This window comes from Pan troglodytes, chromosome 10 (genome assembly GCF_028858775.2).
Source record: "Pan troglodytes isolate AG18354 chromosome 10, NHGRI_mPanTro3-v2.0_pri, whole genome shotgun sequence".
In the NCBI taxonomy this organism is placed as follows: Eukaryota; Metazoa; Chordata; class Mammalia; order Primates; family Hominidae; genus Pan; species Pan troglodytes.
This window is the reverse complement of record NC_072408.2, coordinates 69,520,127-69,540,548: the sequence shown is the minus strand read 5'-3', so window position 1 is coordinate 69,540,548 and position 20,422 is coordinate 69,520,127. Positions and strand designations below refer to the sequence as shown.

General features: G+C 38.2%; 1 long non-coding RNA gene across 2 annotated transcripts; it reads right to left on the bottom strand.

Moving 5' to 3' along the window:
* Nucleotides 1-377: 377 nt before the first annotated feature.
* Nucleotides 378-7,419, bottom strand: LOC107967556 (uncharacterized). Of its 2 annotated transcripts, XR_008538495.2 has the most exons (4): nt 7,132-7,413; nt 6,850-6,975; nt 1,187-1,308; nt 378-596 (listed from the first exon to the last, which is right to left on the bottom strand). It is a non-coding gene; the product is annotated as an uncharacterized LOC107967556 (long non-coding RNA). The 2 variants fall into 2 exon arrangements; XR_008538494.2 differs by having other exon boundaries at nt 6,850-7,419.
* Nucleotides 7,420-20,422: the final 13,003 nt, after the last annotated feature.

Below are 20,422 nucleotides of genomic sequence, written 5' to 3'. Positions count from 1 at the left end.
AGCAAAACTTCTTGAGACTGGACTATACACAGAATTGAATAACAAGGGGCATATCACAGTCTCTAGGCAGGGATGAATATACTGAACTCCTGAGCTGTTATTAATGAATGATTTGACTGAGATTTATGCCTACATTGTCAGTATCATGCTTCCTGGAGGTGTGGGGCTCAGCATCTTTGGGAATGAGAAAGAGCAGTGTGTTCCTGTCTTAGTCTACAGTTGACCTTGCACACAACATGGGGGTTAGGGAGTGCCAGCCTCTTGTGGAGTCAGAACTCTGCATATAACTCTTGACTACCCCAGAACTTAACTACTAATAGCCTATTGTTGACCAGAAGGCTTACCAATAACATACACTGTCAATTAACACATATTTTGTATGTTATATGTATTATATACTGTATTTGTACAATGAAGTAAGAGAAAGGACAGTGTTATTAAGAAAATCTTAAGGAAGAGAAAATATATTTACTATACAGTAAGTGGAAGTGGATCATCAGAAAGGTCTTCATGTTGAGTAGGCTGATGAAGAGGAGGAGGAGGAAGGGGAGCTCTTCTGACATGACATGTCTGGTACCTTCTACTTTTCTGAAATTCTGGAAAATAGGTTTTTAGCAAAATCAAATTATTAGTCATTGTATATTTAAATTGTTCATTGAAAAAAAGTAATACAATAAGTGAAAGGTATAAAATGAGGTGGTTCATGCTTATAATCCCAGCACTTTGGGAGGCCAGAGCAGAAGGGTCACCTGAGGCCATGGGTTTGAGGCCAGTCTGGGCAACAAAGGGAGACCCTGTCTTTACAAAAAGTTAAAAAAAAAAATGGAAGTTATGAAATGAAAAATAAGGTTTCATTCTTTCTCATTGTTTTTCCTCTATCCAAAGGTAATCCTTATTAGCAGTTTCTTGGGTTTCTCTGCAGAAAAAGAAATGTGTACATATAACGTGTATTTGTGTCTTTTTAAATTTTTACGGATGGGGTGTGTGTGTGTGTGTGTGTGTTTTACACTAGGTTTTTGGTTTGTTTTGTTTTACAGATTGATTTGTTTAATTGCCAGATTAATCTTAAAGGCAGATAGGATAATAGTTTGCAGGTTGAATTGGTGAGAGTTTGGTGACCATTTATTATTGGTTTGCATTCTTTCATTTGGCTGAGTTTGTAAAAATGGGATCAGTATGTAATTACCTGACAGGTGTGAAACTGCGACTGATTCTACTCCTCATTGCACCGGTGACTGTCATCTTAATCAAGTCATTCTCTGTGACCTGGTTTTAATACGTGAATATTGAGACCGTGCCTATATTAACCTGAATGCAGTAGAGAAAATGTAAAAATAAGACAAGGTTAGAATATAAAATCTTTTTTGTTGTTGTTGTTTTTAAGCTCTACTAAGATAATTTTGCAAAGGCTATTTCTTTTATCTAAAGTGAGCTTTGTGAAAGTTATAATACTAGAATAGGATGAAACCCATTGTTTCTGCCTTTGAGGAACATATAGTCTCACCATGTTAAGGTTCATATCAGATGGGAAAAATACAGCTTTTAGTGCCACATAATACCATATTATATCAGCTAATGCCCTGTCTGTCTCTCCCCTACTTTCTTTTACTTTCTCCCAGATTTCAGCTAGGCTATACTTGCTCCTTAGAAATTTTAGAAAAACTTGTCTTGAACCTCCAATTTCAATACTTGTGACAGTTTCCCTGTGATCTTCCTAAGTCCAGAGTTCTGTATCAGTTGAATGGTTTTTCATCTGTCTTTGTCATCTACTTCAATGTGTAGTCTTCGGTTTTGCCCTTTAAAGCTTTAAACGTTAAACCTTTCTCTTCCATTGGTTTCTGTTAAAAGACAAATATGGGTGCATATGTGCACAGACACACACACACACACACACACACACACACACACACACACACACTGCTTAGTAGACCTACCAAAGACCCAGGAGTTAGAAAAAAGATACTCATATTGTAGGAAGGGCAGCCTTGATTTCTTCCTGGTCCCTGGCTTCATCCTTATCTCTATCCTTTTCTTCTTCCCTTCAGGATGTCCCAAGGAACTGTGTCTGTGTTCTGTAGTTTCAGAAATTGCCATATATCATCTAGAGTGATTAATCTGGGTGCAAGTCAGCTTCTCAGGTTAATTAATTGTATGCCCTTGAGTACTTGGTTTCTCTAAGATCTCTTTTAGGTCTCTAAAACCTCCAGTCTCCTTACTTGAATATTGGATATAATGATATCTGCTTTAGTGGATGTTTGAAGACTAAATTATATATGTAAAGGACTTAGCATGTAAGCAATTCAGTGAATGATAACTGTCATCCTTTTTATTAAAATAGTACTGTTTTTCCCAAATGCTTGTCTCGCTCTAGACGTGGACTACATATATGTTTATACAAGTGGACTTTCAGTCTTTTATACTTAGGGGTAGTTGTTTAAACCAGACACTTTGGAGAGGGAACTAGGGCACTATTGATAATTACACCAGAATAACAGTTTAAACCATTGCTGTTCCAGGTAAACCAGGACCCATGGTCACTCTAGATACACGCTTCGTTTCTGACTCATGGTGCGTGCTCAGAGAACAAGGGCCCTTGTCCGTTGAGTGGGACAGTGTTGGAATAGTGGAACATGGGATGAAACGAGGTCACATTCATCTTTCTTAGCTTTAGTTCTTACCCACTAAAATCGAGTTTAACAATACTTAGTTCATTTTGGGTTGCTATAGAGGAATACCTGAGACTAGGTAATTTGTAAAGAAAAAAGGTTTATTTGGCTTACAATTCTGATGTCTCAAAAAGTTCAAGATTGGGCATCTGGTGAGGGCCTCAGGCTGCTTCCACTCATGGTGGAAAGTGAAGGGGAGCCAGCGTGTGCAGAGATCACATGGGGAGAGAGGAAGTGCTTTAGGGGTGGCAAGTGAGGGGTTGGCCGGAGGGAGGAGGTGCCAGGCTCTTTTCAGCAACCAGCTCTGGCAGAGCTCATAGTGAGAACTCACCATCAGGGGAGGGCATTAACCTATTTATGAAGAATCCGCCCCCATGACCCTGACACCTCCCACTAGGCCCCACGTCCCCACTGCCACACTGGGGATCAAATTTCAACATAACACCAGACTGGAGGAAGTTATAGGTGTCAAAGTTTGGATCTTTTGTAAAAGGAACAAAGCCTTTTCACCATTGTCTTTCATAGTTGTTCTCCTCACTAGCAAATCTGTCTCTCAGACCTGGCATTACCTAGACTTGAGGCTTACAACGTCTACTGGAAGGACAGGTAGGTAGTAAGTGGTAATAGTCATGTTGTATATACTGCAAGAGCAGAATGAAGAAGGTGCCTGGGAGCACAGAAGGAGCTCCTTCAACTGTGCAGAGGTGAAGGAGGGCTTCTTGTTTGATGTCAGTGTAGCTGAGTTTGTAAAGGTGAGTGGGTCTTTAGAGAGGCCTACTCTCACAGGAAGTAGCCTCTGCAAAGCCCAGAAAGGAATAGGGGCATAGTGTTTTTGGGAAAAGCAAGTACAGCCGAGTGTGGGCAGGGGATGGCTGACTTAAAAGCAGCATTCTTACTCTAGTTTAACAGAAACAGCCTTTTAGTGGCATTGGGCCATATGGTAATTGAAAGGATCAAAATTATTTACATAAGCACATAAAGTTCTAGTTGGAGGATAAGCAGAAGTAGTAACAATTTGGAATAACCTAAACCTCACATCTGTGTAAGTAGAAAAATTACATTTTTTATTCCTGATCATTTCTTTATCATCTCAAGACATTAAATATTTAATACATCCTCATTCTTCAAAAGGATATTACTTTAAAATGTTCTCACATCAGGTGCGGTGGCTCACGCCTGTAATCCCAGCACTTTGGGAGGCCGAGGCGGGCAGATCACAAGGTCAGGAGACCGAGACCATCCTGGCTAACATGGTGAATCCCTGTCTCTACTAAAAATACAAAAAATTAGTCAGGTGTGGTGGCGGGCACCTGTAGTCCCAGCTACTCTGGAGGCTAAGGCAAGAGAATGATGTGAACCCGGGAGGCGGAGCTTGCAGTGAGCCGAGAAAGCCACTGACTTCCAGCCTGGGCAACACAGCGAGACTCCGTTTAAAAAAAAAAAAAAATTATCACTTAAATGTTAGATATAGATAGATAATATTAGAAGCTATACCGTTTCCAGCCAGTTGATGTAATGTTGTTCCATCCCCTTTAGCATGTTCTCCTGTGAGCTGCTGTAGCTACTAGACAATTTTACTGTGTAAATTCTTTGCAAATTTGCCTTACTGGAGTGGGAATTATGTAAGGGATACAGTGATTAAAGATCACAATATTTTTGGTACAACAAATAATGCTTTCAGAAACACAGGCTGATATTGTCATTTGTATTCCATTTTGCTCCAAGGATCATTTGAGTGTATATTCTAAATCTTTCTTATGTTAAGAAGTAGAAATATAGTGATTTTTACATTAATAACAGAGTGACTTCTTATAGTAATATTTGTGTTCTCATTTGAACATAAAATAATGTCATATGGGTGGCTTGACCTCAGCTCTCTAGTACCATAGTGTCTGCTTCTGTTTAGGCATATTGCAAGCATCTGCATAGAATCTTAATTTTCTTTTTTACTTGGAAGGTACTTTGGAGATTCAGATTTGAGGTTGACGAAATCAAGACACAGTTAGAGACTGATATGCTCCCTCTAGCCTTCCCTTCTAGGTCAGGTCACTCTTTTATTCATCTTGGTGGTCCTGGTGCATAGCCAGTAGATAAAGCTCTGCCAGATGAGCAGATATATCTGTATATTCACAGAGCCTGAATTACAACCCAGATCTTTTGACTTCCAGATCAGTCCAGTGTTTTTTCTTGCACACTGGTAGTCCCCCGTGTACCACAAAATGGATTTCTGTAGCAGCATTCCCAAGTTTCAAGTTATATGATGCTTAGCTGCCAGCTATCAAAACACCATCCTTTTCTCACAAGAAATCCAAGCTCACCGTCGTGTTAGGATAAGGGACTATCTGGGCTGAGAACCAATGGATATATGAGGATGTTCTTGAATAAATTTTAATTCCACACTCATGATGGAATTTTGTGCTTTTCAATATGTTGTTAACACTTCTACTGATCAAACTATAGAATAAAGCTATACCTACAGGAGCACAGACCTTATTTCTAAGTAGTGTTTCTAGGCAGGAGTGATTCTGCCATCAGGGGTGTTTGGGAAATTGGTGAGGGAATTTTTGGTCGTCGCAATGATGGGAAGGCTGTTACTGGCATTTAGTGGATGGGTGGTGGCGGAGATGCTGGGCATCCTGTAGTGCACAGGACTGTTCCACATAACAACTTCCAAATGACCCATGTTGGTATTTCCAAGTCATGAGACTGGATGAGATCCCCAAGGGAGTGGATAGAAATAGAGAGGAGGAGAGGACTAATGATTGAGACCTGGGATACTCAAATATTAAAAATTCCTAGAGCAGAGCAGACCGAGAAGGAACCCCAGTAAAGCAAGAGGAAAACCAAGAAAGTGCTGTGTCCTGGAAGAGAGTGAAGAAAGTAGATCAGGAGGAAGGAGTGACAAACTGACCCTTATATTTAGCAAGGTAAAGGTGATTGGTGACCTCGATAAGAGTAGTTTGGTTAGATGGTAGGGGCAAAAGCATGACAGGAATGAGCTTGATAGAGAATGGAAGGTGAGAAAATGAAAGCAAGTATAGACAATTCTTGAAAGGAGTTTTGCTGCAAAAGGAAAGTAATCAGTGGAAGGAGAGAGATCAGAAGGCTGTTGTGTTTAAGATGGGTAAAATAGCCATTTATTCTTTGATTGAAAAGAAAAACTGATGGAGAGAGTGGTGGTCCTGGAGTGAGGGTGAGGGGGTGGCATCCTGATGCCCACAGGGTCCTGCCCCTGCAGTAGTACTGGTCTCCAGGCCCCCCACGTGCCATGGCCCAGGAATGGCTAACCAATGCCTAATCCATTCTGAGGCCTTGGGACCAGAAGGCTTCCTTACTGTCCAATATTTTTTCCTCTTTCATTTAGGAGAGTTAGTCAGGCACCAGCAAAGGGTTTGAGTTTTAAGTCAGAAATTAAATTAGAAATTAGAAATTAGAAGGGAAGGTAGAACCAATGGCTTTTTCTCTGTAGGCAATGACTTGAGAGCAGCTGAAGTTTTTCCTTCTTGTCCCCTGGGGGACCATCTTTACCAAGATGGCACAGAGCCAGTAGAATAAAGCAAGTGAGTCATGCAGGAGGGCATGAAGTAGAAGGAGGCATTGCCCAGGGTCATGCAGGCCCAGTGCCAGCACATGAGAACGGAACTCCCATATATTTGTGCCCCAGCTGCCTAACCTGCCCCTCCTGATTACCCCGGCCCTGGGGAGGGCACTGTGGTTTAAGGGAAACAGTGGGAAAGCTCTTTCCTTAATTATCTCTTCTCATATTACCAACTGGAGATTAATTGAATGTGCTTTAGTTTAATCTGATATTTCCTTTCCCCTTTATATTTAGTTGACTTCAGTCACTTTAAGGAATAGGAGGAGGATGTGGTGAGGAGGGAAAGGAATGCTTCTGGGCTGAACAATTCTATTGTTGGTGATAGGAGAGGGCGGGGAATGATTGATTCTGGGCCTTTGCACAACTGAGGGACAACGTGAGAGACTTCTGTATACCTAAGATGCAGGCGAGGGGGACCTGGGGGATAGAAAGGAGATAAAAGAGTGTCAATCCTGGTCACAAAGACCAGGAAAAAAAACAGCTCCTCTCCACCTAAGTACCCTTGTCGTTTTTAAGTGTTGTAAGGGCCCTCATACCACTTTGTCTTTCCTTCCTTGGAATCCAAAAGTGATAGATATCACTCACCTTGTTAATTAATCCCAGGGTTCTGCCCAGTGCAGATCGAAAAGCAGTCTCCTGAGGCCATCTGAGGAATTGTCCATCTTTGTACATTAGAAACCACAGGAACCCTTACAGGAACGTCTACAGCATCTGGAAAATAATTCTCAAGGCATAAGTTTATATTGTAGTTTCTTTGGGATGAGGCCTGCTGCTATTTTGGTTTGTGTTAGCCCCAGTTCTGCCTAAGAACTGAGTCAGTCGTGTGTCCATGGAAAGAAATCCCCATTGAAAATAGTAGGTACTGACTGTAGCCAGGATTGCATAATAGGTCCTCTTTAAGAATTTCCTCAGAACCTTTCCAAAAAGATTAGCCAGATGCTTCCCAGAAGAACTTTCCTCTTCCTGACGAGCAGTATTATTTTTGAGAGTGGTAGATGACTCTTCTAAGCCTTGCTTCCTCCCTGCCTGCAGTCCCAAAAACACCTGAGTCAAGTAACTATGATAACTTGACATAATTAATTAATTGAGTGCTGTGGTTTGAATGTTTGTGTATCTCCCCCATTCCCCCTGAATTCAAATGTTGAAACCTAATCACCGTTAGGAGCTGTGACCTTTGGGAGGTGATTAGGTCATGGGGAGTCATGAAAGTAGGGCCATCATAAATGGGATTAGTGCCTTCATAAAAGGCCCTGGAGAGCTGTCTTGCCCCCTCCGCCATGGGAGGACACAGCTAGAAGGCACCATCACTATCAGCGAACCAGAAAGCAGGCTCTCACCCGACGCTGAGTCTGACGGTGACTTGACCTTGGACTTTCCAGCTTCCAGAAAAGTGAGAAGAAAATTTGTGTTGTTCATAAGCCACCCAGTTTATGGTATTTTATTATATCAGCCCAAATGGACTAAGACAGTGACTCATGAACTTCAATTTAAATCTAGTGTCTTTAAAGCTTTGTTATTTTATGCATATCATATCTGTGATATATGTATAACATATAATAACATATCCATGGCATATAGTAGGCCTGTAGTAAATGTTTTTTGAAACAATTAGGTACAATGTGTATTGTTTTTCTTTATCTTATTAGGCAGTAGAGTATATTAGTTAAAGTTCTGGTTCCAGAATGCCTGAATTGAAGTCTCGGCTTTTCCTCTAATGAAGTGTGTGATCTTGGGCAAGTTTTATAACTGCTCTGTGCTGAGTTCCTCTTCTGAAAAGCAGAAACAATAATACCTACCTTACAAGATTATTATGAGACTTAAATAAATTGACACATTCAAAGCACTTAGAACATCTCCCGGCATATAGTAAGAATTTAACAGATATAACAAAAGCTCTCAGGCATTTAATATTTAAAAAGTGAGAAAACCAAATCTCCTCTTTTTCCTCAAATAGCAGTGTAACTGGCAATGAATATTTGAGTATTGATTGTGTGAACTGTCATTATTTAGCCTTTTTTCAGTGGCTATAAACAGCTTCCTGTGTTTCTGAAAAAGGAGGAATAGACATCATCTCCTCATCCAGTCTCATACCAGTGTATCACTCGTGACACCTAAACATAACTATATCCATATATTATTTATATCATTGTTAATTATGTGAGTTGAATTTTTAAAATATGTGGGCCTATGATTAGTATCCAGATTTGTTTTTTCTGGGCATGATGTTCCTTCCATGTGAGGCCTTTTTTCTTTTCTTTTTTTTTTTTTTTGAGATAGGGTCTCACTCTGTTGCCCAGGCTGGAGTGCAGTGGTATGAACATAGCTCACTGGAGCCACGAACTCCTGGGCTCCATCAGTCCTCCTGTCTCAGCCTTCCATGTAGTTGGGACCACAGGCCACCATGCCCACGTAATTTTTAAATTTTTTTGTAAAGACGGAGTCTCACTTTGTTGCCCAGGCTGGTGTCGAACTGCTGGGCTGAAGCAATCCTTCTGCCTCGTCCTCCCAAAATGCTGGGACTACAGGCATGAGCCACTGCACCTGGCCTCACATGAGTTTTAAGAGCTGTGCCAGTTTGTTCTGTCTTCTTGCTCTGTTCCTACATTCAAATTTATAGAATCAAAATAAAGGAGAGTATATCTCCCGGAGCTAAAAACTGATCAGGTTTTCATGTAATCAGCAGCATGTTTTCCACAGGATCCTTTGTTATTGGCCATCCTGTCCAATAACGATAAAAAGGCCTGTATTCTCGCTGTGTGGTGTGTCTGCAAGACTGCCTTGCCAGCTCTTTCTCATTTCTAGTAATTCAAGTCTAGTAATCCAGTAAAACCATAAGAAAATGTGGCTTCTCTAGTGATAGCCACCTGGTGGGACAGTACTTTAAAATTCATAAGACACTTTTAAGTAGTGAGTATATTTTAATTGCTTATAGCAAACCCATAGAGATATCCTTATAGATGAAGAAATGATCCTCCATGAGCTTAAGGGAGTTCAGGATTATATGGTGCTGTGAACTCAAGTCCGCTGATTCTTTAAATCCTGTGTCCTTCTAGTTTTACTATTTTCCATCAAATTCATTCAGGCCTGGTAAAATCATAGTAATAACACCTGGAGTAGTAGCCAGGCCTCTTCATTAGAAATCATAATCATGGAGTTATAATTCCAATAATATCATACAACTTGTTTGCTGTTGAAAACTTCACTTTTTTTTTTAATAATAAAAGGACCAAGTTTACTTTTACCTATATTGTTTATTCAAACTGGTTATATATCATAAGCATTTTCTAACTAGCTTTAAATTTTTAAAGATGTTTTTCTAATATATGTATACTTTGTCATTAAGTTTCATGTTGATAAAAAAATCCTTTTTCCTTTAATGTGGCTAGTGTTGAATAGGTCTAAATTAAGACTCTGAAATTCTTCGTAGTGTAATTACCAGTTTTTATCCTATACTTGGCAGGTAGGTGAGTGGTCCTGGGAAGAATGAAATAGTTCTATTTTGTAACCATTATTTTTCTAAACCCCATCTGAGTAAATGGCACATTTTTATATTTTGTGGACAAAACTCAGACCTGTGGTATTGGTTTGAGGAATATGAGAGTGTGGACCTTTGTTGCTTTGTGAAATTGTGTTCTTGTGCCCTGCCTGAGCTGCCAGTGCCTTTGTACAGCAGGTATAGGCACAGCCAGCTGGTGCCTTGTGCCCAGTGACTTGCCAAGTGGGTGCTCACTCACTACAGCAGCAAACTTCAGCAAATGTGTTTTAACTAATAACGTTCATACTAGCGATGAAAACATATGTATGTGTTTCCTATGCCCATGGCAGACATAATTAGTTGATCATGGTATGTGTTCATGCTGAGCCTGATCATCCTTTTAAGCATCACATTCTTGGCATCTACAGTCAGACACTCAAGCTTAGTAGGCAAGATAAAACATATGTGCTATCCTTGGCTCTAAATGTGTCGGTGTTAACTTTCTCCCAATATGTTTTGGGAAATAATAAATAAGATAAATTATTGCTGTGTTTTATAGGAAGAACAGACACACAGCATTTTTCTGTATGTCTTGATTGGTTTAGACAGTTGCACTTAATACAGGTCATTTTCATTTTTAATAGCATGTAAAAGTCTCCATGTCAAATTTTTTTCAGGTTGATTACTGATTCATAGTATGTTTATTTGAAAATTATTTTTCAAATAGATATTTGAAATAAGAAATTTTGACAATACTCATAGTTTGCCATGATGAAATTAGATCTTTTTATATAATTAGCAGAAACTGTGAAGTTTTCATTAAATTCTAATCATAGAACAAAAATGCTAATCCTTTGAGAATTGAATTTAAAACTCTGTGATATGGCTGTAATTGTGGCAATAAAAACTTGTTAAGATTAGGATTATAGCTTTTGTTTATTTGGTCCTTTTTCCTTTGAGACCTTACTATACTTCAGTGGAAAACAGCATTAAAAAAAAAATATTCCATACAGGCTGGGCATGGTGGCTCACACCTGTAATCCCAGCACTTTGGGAGGCCAAGGTGGGAGGATCGCTTGAGCCCAGGAGTTTGAGACCAGCCTGGGCAACATAGTGAGACCCCATCTCTACAAAAAAAAATAGAAATTAGCCAGGCATCATTGTGTGCGCCTGTAGTCCCAGCTACTTGGGAAGCAGAGGTGGGAGGATCATAAGCCTGGGAAGTCGAGGCTTCAGTGAGCTGAGATCGTGCCATCGTACTCCAGCCTGGGCGACAGAATGAGATCCCGTCTCAAAAAAAAAAAATCCATATATGGTCAAAAGGTATTTTAGGCTCTCTACTGATCCCTTGGTAAAAGATGCTGCACCTACTGCAAGATTATTGAGGAGCACTTTGTCATGGAGATCAGGGTTGGAATGTTTGAGCCAAAGACCACAAAAAACTGACAGTAATCAATTATCGTTCCTGCCTGCTGCTTAGCGTTTACGTTTCTAGAAAATGCCTCTTCAGTTTTCTCCTCTGAAATCTGAGACACAGAGCCGAGAAATAGAAAATAGTTTATGTCAAAATATTTTTCCGTTGATAGGCTACCTGACAGGCAAAGAGATTGAGGTGAAATCTAATCCAAATTAATGTGTGAGGCCGTGGAAAACTGCTTATGTTTTGTGTATGTCTTTAAAGTTAATTAAGATTATACTTGAAGTTACTTATCTCAGTTTGCAAAGAAACAGAAATTATACCTACTTATTTTTATAGTGATGTTGTTAGAATAAGAAAACAATACCTAAAGTTAGCGGACCTATTGTGTTGTAAGAAATGCTGATTTGGATGTGCTTTAGAAAAATAAACGAAATTAAAGAAAATAACTCATTAGCAATGTTTTTTTTCAGGTTTGCTTTGCCTGTTCAGTGATACAATTTCTCTTTTTTCTTTATTGATAAGAATAAAGCTGTGCATACTTTAAGAACACAAGGCGGCACTTCTCTATAACTCTGTGATCACATGATCACAGACCCCACTAACTAACTAATGGTTACTTTCAAGTGCTTGTGGCCAGTTGGAGTTTATAATTTGTTACCAAATCACTAATTATCTTTATTTTTAACCTGTATTTTGCCTGTCGAGCAGTCATAATCTCTAAAATTGGAGACTCAGAACCTTCAACTATAAAGAGTTTGTTTAACTAGAGGCAGGAAGAGCTGATTTTCCCTTGAAATGCATGGAAAATTCATTCATTTTTGTTTGTTTTAAACTTTTAAAAATCTGGAGTTATTAAGGGCTGTTTTTGGGTTTTTTTTTTTTTATTTGTTTGGTTGGTTTTTGTTTTGCTTCTGGATTATATAAAATGAATCTCCCTGGTTTTAAAGTCTAATAACCAGTGCTTTTGCTTTGCTGTTTTTGCTTTGGTTATAGTGGTCCTTTAAATAAAGAATTAGCTTCTCCTTTGGCCTGAGATTTTAAGATCTTCCCAATAATCTTTAACTGTAGCCCTCATGTCCAGATTTTTTCTTGCCATGTTACCTTAATATGCACATTTTTGCTGCCTGTTCTGGAAGTTCACAATTTGGAATCTGGGGTACAGGAAGGGGAGTGATCTTTTTTGTTGATATTGTTATCTACATGTAAGAATCTGTGCGAAAGAGCTTTATAAATTGCAGATTTTATATTGAGTGGGCAAACTGTTTTTAGGTAATTCTAAGTATAAAATATAAAATTTCTAAAAATCAACAGACTTCCTTCAGAGTTTAAGTTGCTTATAAAATTAGTTTGTTGGCAGTTATCCACGTCAGTCCATTTCATAAGGTGTGAAAATATTTTCTTCTTCCTCTTTTTCTTGCCTAATGTTACTTGATTTTCATCTATCCTGTTGAATAGATGTTTATTTATGTGATTTTCTACTCACATTAACAAAACAGGATAGATAATGAAAATATCATCTGAAGTTCATTCATTAGTTGAGATCGTTTTCTTTTCTTTTCATTTCTAGTGGTTTGTGAAATTGACCTAATTCTTTCATTTATCTGCTGTGTACAAACTAGACAAGTATTTTTTTCCACAAATTTATTTGCTTCATGTTTTTAGTACTTTCCACTGGAATTTTTTTTCCTACGTGTGAATAATATTAAATGAGGAAACATTCTTACTTGGTTTTCTTTGATTTTTCATATGGAAATAAAAAGCTATTTAGCCATAAGTAAATGAAATATTTTTTTTAAAAAATTTTTGGTTGCTTTTGTCTTATATCAATATTGTTAATTATAAGTAGGAATATTTATCCTAAGTTACACAAAGAAGAATTAGAAAACAGTGCTTTCTGTTGCACATTCATTTGCTGGAATTGGATATCAATCTTTGTCCAATCAGGAGAGAGAAACTGCATGATAATTTGAATAGGGAAAGTTTAATGTAAAAGCCTATAAATATAACCAGGGATTGGAAGTTAGAGATTGATAAGTAAGAGGTGAAGAGACTCTCAAGAATGTAAGACTAGCAGATGTAATATTATATAATATGAACTTAAGAGCTACTACTACTAAGGCTGAGATAGAATGCCCAAAGAAGAGGCCCCCTGGGACTGAGATCCATATCATGTTGGAGAGGGCCTGGCTCAGGCTCAGGCTCACTGGAAAGCAGAGAAGTCACCTTGTTGATGGAACTTACCAGTAATCCACTTTACTAGGGAGGTGTCTTGCCAGGGGCACTCTACCAAAAACGCACCCAAGGTGAGTGTTGAGGGAACCTGCTGGTTGCTGCTGGCTCTTGTACACTGTAGGAGCTGGTCACAGGAGAAACTGCATTTGCTGCAGGACCTGCACACTGGGGAAGCCCCCATGCCACAGGAGGACCCCAGAAAGCAAAAGCCGCTCCTCTTGCCCTTTCCTGTGTCTCACTAGTGCCCTCTCTTGGCAAAACTTCACATGGAGTGACTATCTAGGAAAAAGTATTTTAAGGGTCCAGATCCATTTTCATAAAACAAGCAAAAAGGTTGAAGTTGGAGCAGAGGCAAAACAGCCCACACAACCCGAAAAGTCTTTCATGGTGAAAAACCCTTTCCCTTTCCCATTGGCTATGATAGTTTGTGAGATCACGTGATTTCATTTCTACTGAAATGTCTGTAAGAGTTATATGGATTGTTAGACATACTGATTTATTAACTTCTGTTAACATTTATTAATATTTTTCATTGGAGGATACCTGTATTCTTGAGATGAATCTTTGAGAATTTCTGTGTCACTGTAAACACCAGTTTTTGTTTACTTTTTTAAAGGATTGCTTCATTTAATCATGTTTCTTAGCTATATCCATTAGAATATAAATTTAAATGCTATGCAAGTCATTTAAATTTGTGTAGCAAATTTAGCAAATTTGGAGCTGCCTGTGAAGATTTTATTCTTAAACTATTTTTGAAATAGCTCTAGAACCTTCTTTTAATAAATCAATTTTTTAAATTTAAAAATTCTTTACATTATATAACTAGACTAAAATTTTCTAACATGTCACTTTAACATTTTTTTATTGACAGATAAAATTTATGTACTAAAAAAACTAAACTAAAAATAGGAATTTTTATAAAACCAAATGTGGATCCCAGCATTAGTAACCATAGAATGTGATTTTAATTTCTTAGAGGATGATAAAGTTGTAAGGAAACAACACTTACAACTTGGAATCACTGACCAGCAATTACATAGTTGCGAGAACCAGCAGAAAGGGGGTGTAGGTGACCCTATGTTGTTCTTGTTGTACCCCATGCCACTCTCAGAGGAAAGAGGATGAATACTGGGTCAAACCAGGGATAATTACTTGCCCACCACAGGAGTCATTACAATGAGGAAGTAAATTGGCAGATTTGATACGGCCCCAGACCCAATGTCTGATGTTGGCCTCTTGGCAATCAGGTAAGTTATTTAGAATAACTGCTTCATGAGTTGCTTGAGTTGATGCATCCAAACTTGCCCAGTAAGCTTTTCTCAAGAGCTGGACTAAATTCTGGTAAATCTGGTCCTCCCATGCATCATGGCTAAGTGAGATTATTGACTTCCACCTGGCTTGGTTCAGCCGTAGTGGTGAAGTGGTGTGGTATGCTGTCTTTTAATCAAACAGGCATTTAGAGGAGGTCTTTTGGGTCATAGGTGGCATGGGGATGGATTGCACAAAGGTGACTGAGGAGTTAGTTGGCTCAAGTTATTATGGAGTGATCGTAACTGTCCCTTGGAGACTGTCTCTATTATGAGCAGTACAGAGTATACTCTATTGTGCTATATTCTTTCAAAATAATCTTAGTAATAGCAAAAGCATGTCACATGAGGTAAGTTTTGCTCATGAGTGAGTTTAGGAATGCTGTTTTTAAAGACCATATGACTATAAAAATAATATAGAAGCAATTTCTAAAAGAGGAGTTCAAATATATTTGAGAAGGAGCAAAAAATAAATAAGTATGTATTTCCCAAATTGCCTGCCTTAATAGGTACAGCACCCATCTGCACACATGAAATTATATATTAAATAAAAATATAGTCTCATTACATTACAGCCATTAAAATAACTTTGGTGCAACAAAATCTAAACTTTCTTATGGCTCCCAGAACAGACTAAATAACATAAATGTTCTTCAGGCACAGGCTTGTGTGGAAGTTCGGGCATACACACTGTGTGTGTGTGTGTGTGTGTGTGTGTCTGTGTGTATAACTAAATTGACTTAAAAGAAATCTTGAAATTTAAAAGGATTCCTGGTTGTAGAAGATTTATCACTTTGCAGAAGGGTACCATGTAATTTTTAAAAATTATTACTATTTTTTATTATGTCATATTGTAGCCCCCGTAGGGGTTATTTTTCCTTTAAAGGAATGTTTGGATTAGACAAAAACATGGATTTTAGTGCTGTATTTTAAACTGTGACTTAGATAATTCTCTTATAAGGGGGAATTAATTTTTCTGGATATTGATTGGTTGATAATTATTTTTAAACTATGTGTCTCTGAGGTACCTCAGAGCTACAGCTTAAAATTTGCAGCTTTATGGCATTTGTCTAGGATGTAACAGGAAGAAAATGAATGTGTTAAGGATCACATTTGGTGTATATCTCAAGTATATTCTTGTGACCTTTTATGGCAAAATAGAGAATATTACTGTATATAGCAAAATAAATCAGTTAAAAATCTGGAGAAGAGGGACTTACCCTGAATTATCTTGGTGGGTCCTTACAGGAGAGTGGTAGAGGGACAGAAGATGATGAGGCTGTTGGACTGTGGAGGCATAGATTAGGGTGACGTTGTCACAAGCCAAGGAACACCTGAAGCCACCAACAGCTTGAAAAACAAGGAAAGCTTTCTCTCCTGCAACCATTGGAGGGACCCTGGCCCAGCTGGCACTTTGATTTCAGCCCAGCGAAAGTGATTTTGAGCTTCTGACCCCCAGAACTATGAGAGGAAAATTTTTGTTGTTTTTATGCTCTCCCAGTTTGTGATAATTTGCTACTGCATCTCCAGGAAACTACTGCACTTTGTACTGAAACAAATGTAAAAATAGAATGTAAATATAAAACAAACCAACCATAAGAGAAAACACTTTACAAAGAGATTGAAACTTTTTTTTAAAAGAATATTGTTTTCAGTGCGGGTGAGGAGGTAATGAAACATGAGCTGAGCTATCTGCTGTGAAAGTGCAAAGTAAATTGGCAATATGGAACAAAATTATGCAGCCGTTGGAAATTATATTTAAACAATATTTAAGGTAAAAAAAAGACTACCAGTTAATACTAAGTAAAAACAGACTTAAAAATTTACTTACATTATGAACCAAATTTTAAGTATCTATTTCTAGGGAAAAATGTGAAATAAAAAAATACAGTCTGTGAAGTTAATTTTCCTTTGTTTAAACCTTGCTTTTCCACTTAGCTGTGTGACCTGAGAAAATTTCTGAAGCTTTTGGGGCCTATGTTCTCATCTATAAGATGAGGAAAGTAAAACAACATGGGTATCTTACGAAGGACTAAATACATTAATATTTTCTAAGCACTCAGGGCAATGTCTAGCACTTTGTAAAGTTGCAGTATTTGTTTTTTGTTTATCATAACTATTGGAATAAAATGTAAAAATCTAGGAGAATTCTTTACTCCAATTACTTCGAAAAGCTTTTCCTTCTTTCTATACCTAAAATATAGAAACCGGAGCTCACCTTTGAAAATGGCAGCTTGAGAAGTTGCACAGACCTGCTCCACAGCAAAACAAACATAATTGGTAAAAACTATTTTCAAAAAAAAAATAATAAAATTACTGGAAATTGTCCTACAGACACTCAACAAATGAAGAAACATATATTTAAGAAAATCTAAAACTTGGTCAGAACAGCAAGTCCTGCACTTGAGCTATGACCCACTCTGCTATGGTATGACCCACTCTGCAAAACTCACATGGAAATTTAGTTGCCATTGCAACAGTATTAAGAGGTGAGACCTTTATGAGGTGATCAGGTCTTAAGGGCTCTACAGATCCCAATGAGGGGAAACGATATTTCACTGGGAGAGCAAACTGCTAGCATTTATCATCCCCTCCAGCTTTAAGTTACAGAGGCTAAACTCCTGGTGAGTGTGCCAATGTGGTCAGAGGTTCTCTTCCTCCACCCAGCCCCTACGCATAGGGCAGAGTTTCTACCCCAGGTGTGGCAAGCCTAGAATACTGGGGCTCTAATTGCCCTCACCCCACCTTGCTTGTAAGGTGCAGGTCTGTGCAGCTTCTCAAGCTGCCATTACCTTGCTTGTAAGGGAGAGAAGTTCAACACTGAGAAAGGCAAGCCAAGAATACCAAAGACTGCTCCCCCTACCCAGCCCCCAGAGCAGTGGCTGAGAGATTTTGCCCACTGAGAGAAGCAGTCTGTAAGAACAGAGAACTCCAAAAACCCTCCCCAAAGGAATTGATTTTATTTGAAGCACAGTGTGGGGAACTTCAAGCCTAAGGATGCTTTCAGAAACAAGAGAGGCTTTGGTGGTAAGCAAATAAGAGCCCACTGCTAGCTTCTTTTAAGAGCAGTAGGCTAAACATAGGCCAACTAGTTCACAAAAGAGAATCAGAGAAGGAGCTAAGAAGAGCGCTCCCTCTTGAGGGGTCAGATCAAACCTCAAAGACTGGCCAAAGAACCCCACCCCCAATTTATTTGGATGAGACTATGAAGCAGTTTATACTCTAGAACATTGTTGAAAACAATAGAGCAATCAGCTGGGAATTGGTTGAGCTACAAAGCTGAGCGGGATACCAGATGGGGCAAAAGAGAGATAAGGGAAAGAGACAGAGTCCTGCTAACATGACACTGTCATTCCTGGTAAATGTGTGCATGCCCAATGCTGACCCTCTGAGGAGTAGCACCAAAGGCTTCACGCTGCAGGAGAAATAGACTTCCCAAAATAGTCAAGTTACTCAACAAATAAAGCAACAAAGACAAGCCCAGAGAGGGAGGAGAGGTCTCAGTAAATTCAGTTGATTAAATACATTACCTAAAATGTCCAGGTTTGAGCAAAAATCTGACACATGCAAAGAAACAGGAAAGTGTGCCCCATACACAAGAAAAACAGTAAACAACAAATTATGAAAGGACCCAGATGTGAAATTTAACAGAAAAAACTTAAAGGTCAGAGGAAACCATGCTTGTAGAAGTAAAGGAAGATATGATACACTGCCTTATCAAATTGAGAATATTGGTAAAGAGATAGAAATTATAAAAAAATTATAAAAAAGAATCAAATTGAAATTCTAGAGTAAAAAGTATAATAACAAAAAAATTTACTAAAGGGGCTCCACAGTTGATTTCTTTCTTTCTTTTTTTTTTTTGAGACAGAGTTTTATGCTCTTGTTGCCCAGGTTGGAGTGCAATGGCGCAATCTCGGCTCACTGCAACCTCCGCCTCCCGGGTTCAAGCAGTTCTCCTGCCTCAGCCTCCCGAGTAGCTGGGATTACAGGCATGTGCCTTCACAGCCTGTAATTTTGTATTTTTAGTAGAGATGGGGTTTTTCCATGTTGGTCAGGCTGATCTCAAACTCGCGACCTCAGGCGATCACCCACCTCGGCCTCCCAAAGTGCTGGGATTACAGGTGTGAGCCACCATGCCCGGCCAGTAGATTTCAACTGGCAGAAGAAATAACTAATGAGCCTGAAGATAGATAGGTAAAGATTATGTAATTCAAAAGACAGAAAAAGGAATGAAGAAAAATGAACACAGCCTCAGAGAAAAATATGGACATCATTAAGGGCACTGACCTATGTAATGGGAGTACTAGAAGGAGAGAGGGAAGAAAAAGGAATAAAAAAATTAAAAGAAGTAGCTGAAAACTCCTCAGATTTGATAGAAAACATTATACTCTCAAAAAGCTCAACAATTTCCAAGTAAGATAGACACAGAGAGACACATCATAGTAAAAATGCTGAAAGATAAAGAGAAAATCTTAAAAAGCAGCAATAGAAAAGTGTTATTGCTTAAAAGGAAACATTAAGATTAATAGCTGACTTCTCATCGGAAACAATGAAAATCAGAAGTCAATGAGTGGGATGACTTTCAAAAAGCTGAAAAAGAATTTTTAACTAAGAATTTTATGCAAAATGAACACATTTCCAGATCAACTGAACTTGAGAGAATTTGTTGTTAACAAATCCATCTTAACAAGAAATACTAAAGGAAGATCTTTGGGATAAAAGCAAGTAACTCCAGACAGTAATTTGAATCCACATTAAAAACAAAAAAAACAGGAAAGGTAATTAGTTAATTACAAAAGATAGTATAGATGCATGTTTGTTCTTTTTTTATTCTAGTAACTGATTTTAAAAGAAATTATAAAAAAAGTATAGATTTGATTGTTGAATTTTCAAAAGATGGAGATGTAATATATTTCATAACATCAACACAAAGGAGATGATAGGTGATGCAAAGATGTATTGGAATAAGGAAATTATACCACATGATAAATCCACAGGAAGAAATGAAGAGAACGAGGAATGGTAAATAAGATTAACATAGCAAATTCTGTCTATATGCTTGCTATTCTTACTTACCTCAGCTCATTTATTTGATAGTCAAATAATTCTACAAAATAATAAGTGTAATGGTTAATAAGTGTAATGGTTTATTTTGGGGTTTGTAAGGTACATAGATATTGTCTTACATAGTATGTATTACAATAAAGACACAAAAACTGGGAAGAGGAAATACTTGTACTGGAATAACAATTCATTATTTTCTTTTTTTAAATTTTGAATTGAGATGAGGTCTTGCTCTGTTGCCCAGGCTGGTCTTGAACTCCTGGCCTCAAACAATCTTTCCACCCCAGCCTCCCCAAATGCTAGGATTACAGGGATGAGCCACCACGCCCAGCCTGGAGTAACATTTCTGTATCTCATTGGAATAAAGATCTCCTCACAAAGAAAAGATCTCCTCACTGGTAAATTCTGCCAAACATTTTAGCAAGAGTTAATACCAATTCTTCATGAACTCTTCCAAAAGTAGGATAGAACATGTCTCAGCTCATTCTATGAGGCCAGAATTACCCTGATACCAAGACCAGACAAAACTTTACAAGAAAACTACACAGCAATTTTTAAATAAATACAGATGCAAAAATTCTCAAAAAATACTTGCAAACTAAATTTAGCAGTGTATAAAAATGACTGTACACTGTAACCAAGTGGGATTTTTCCTAG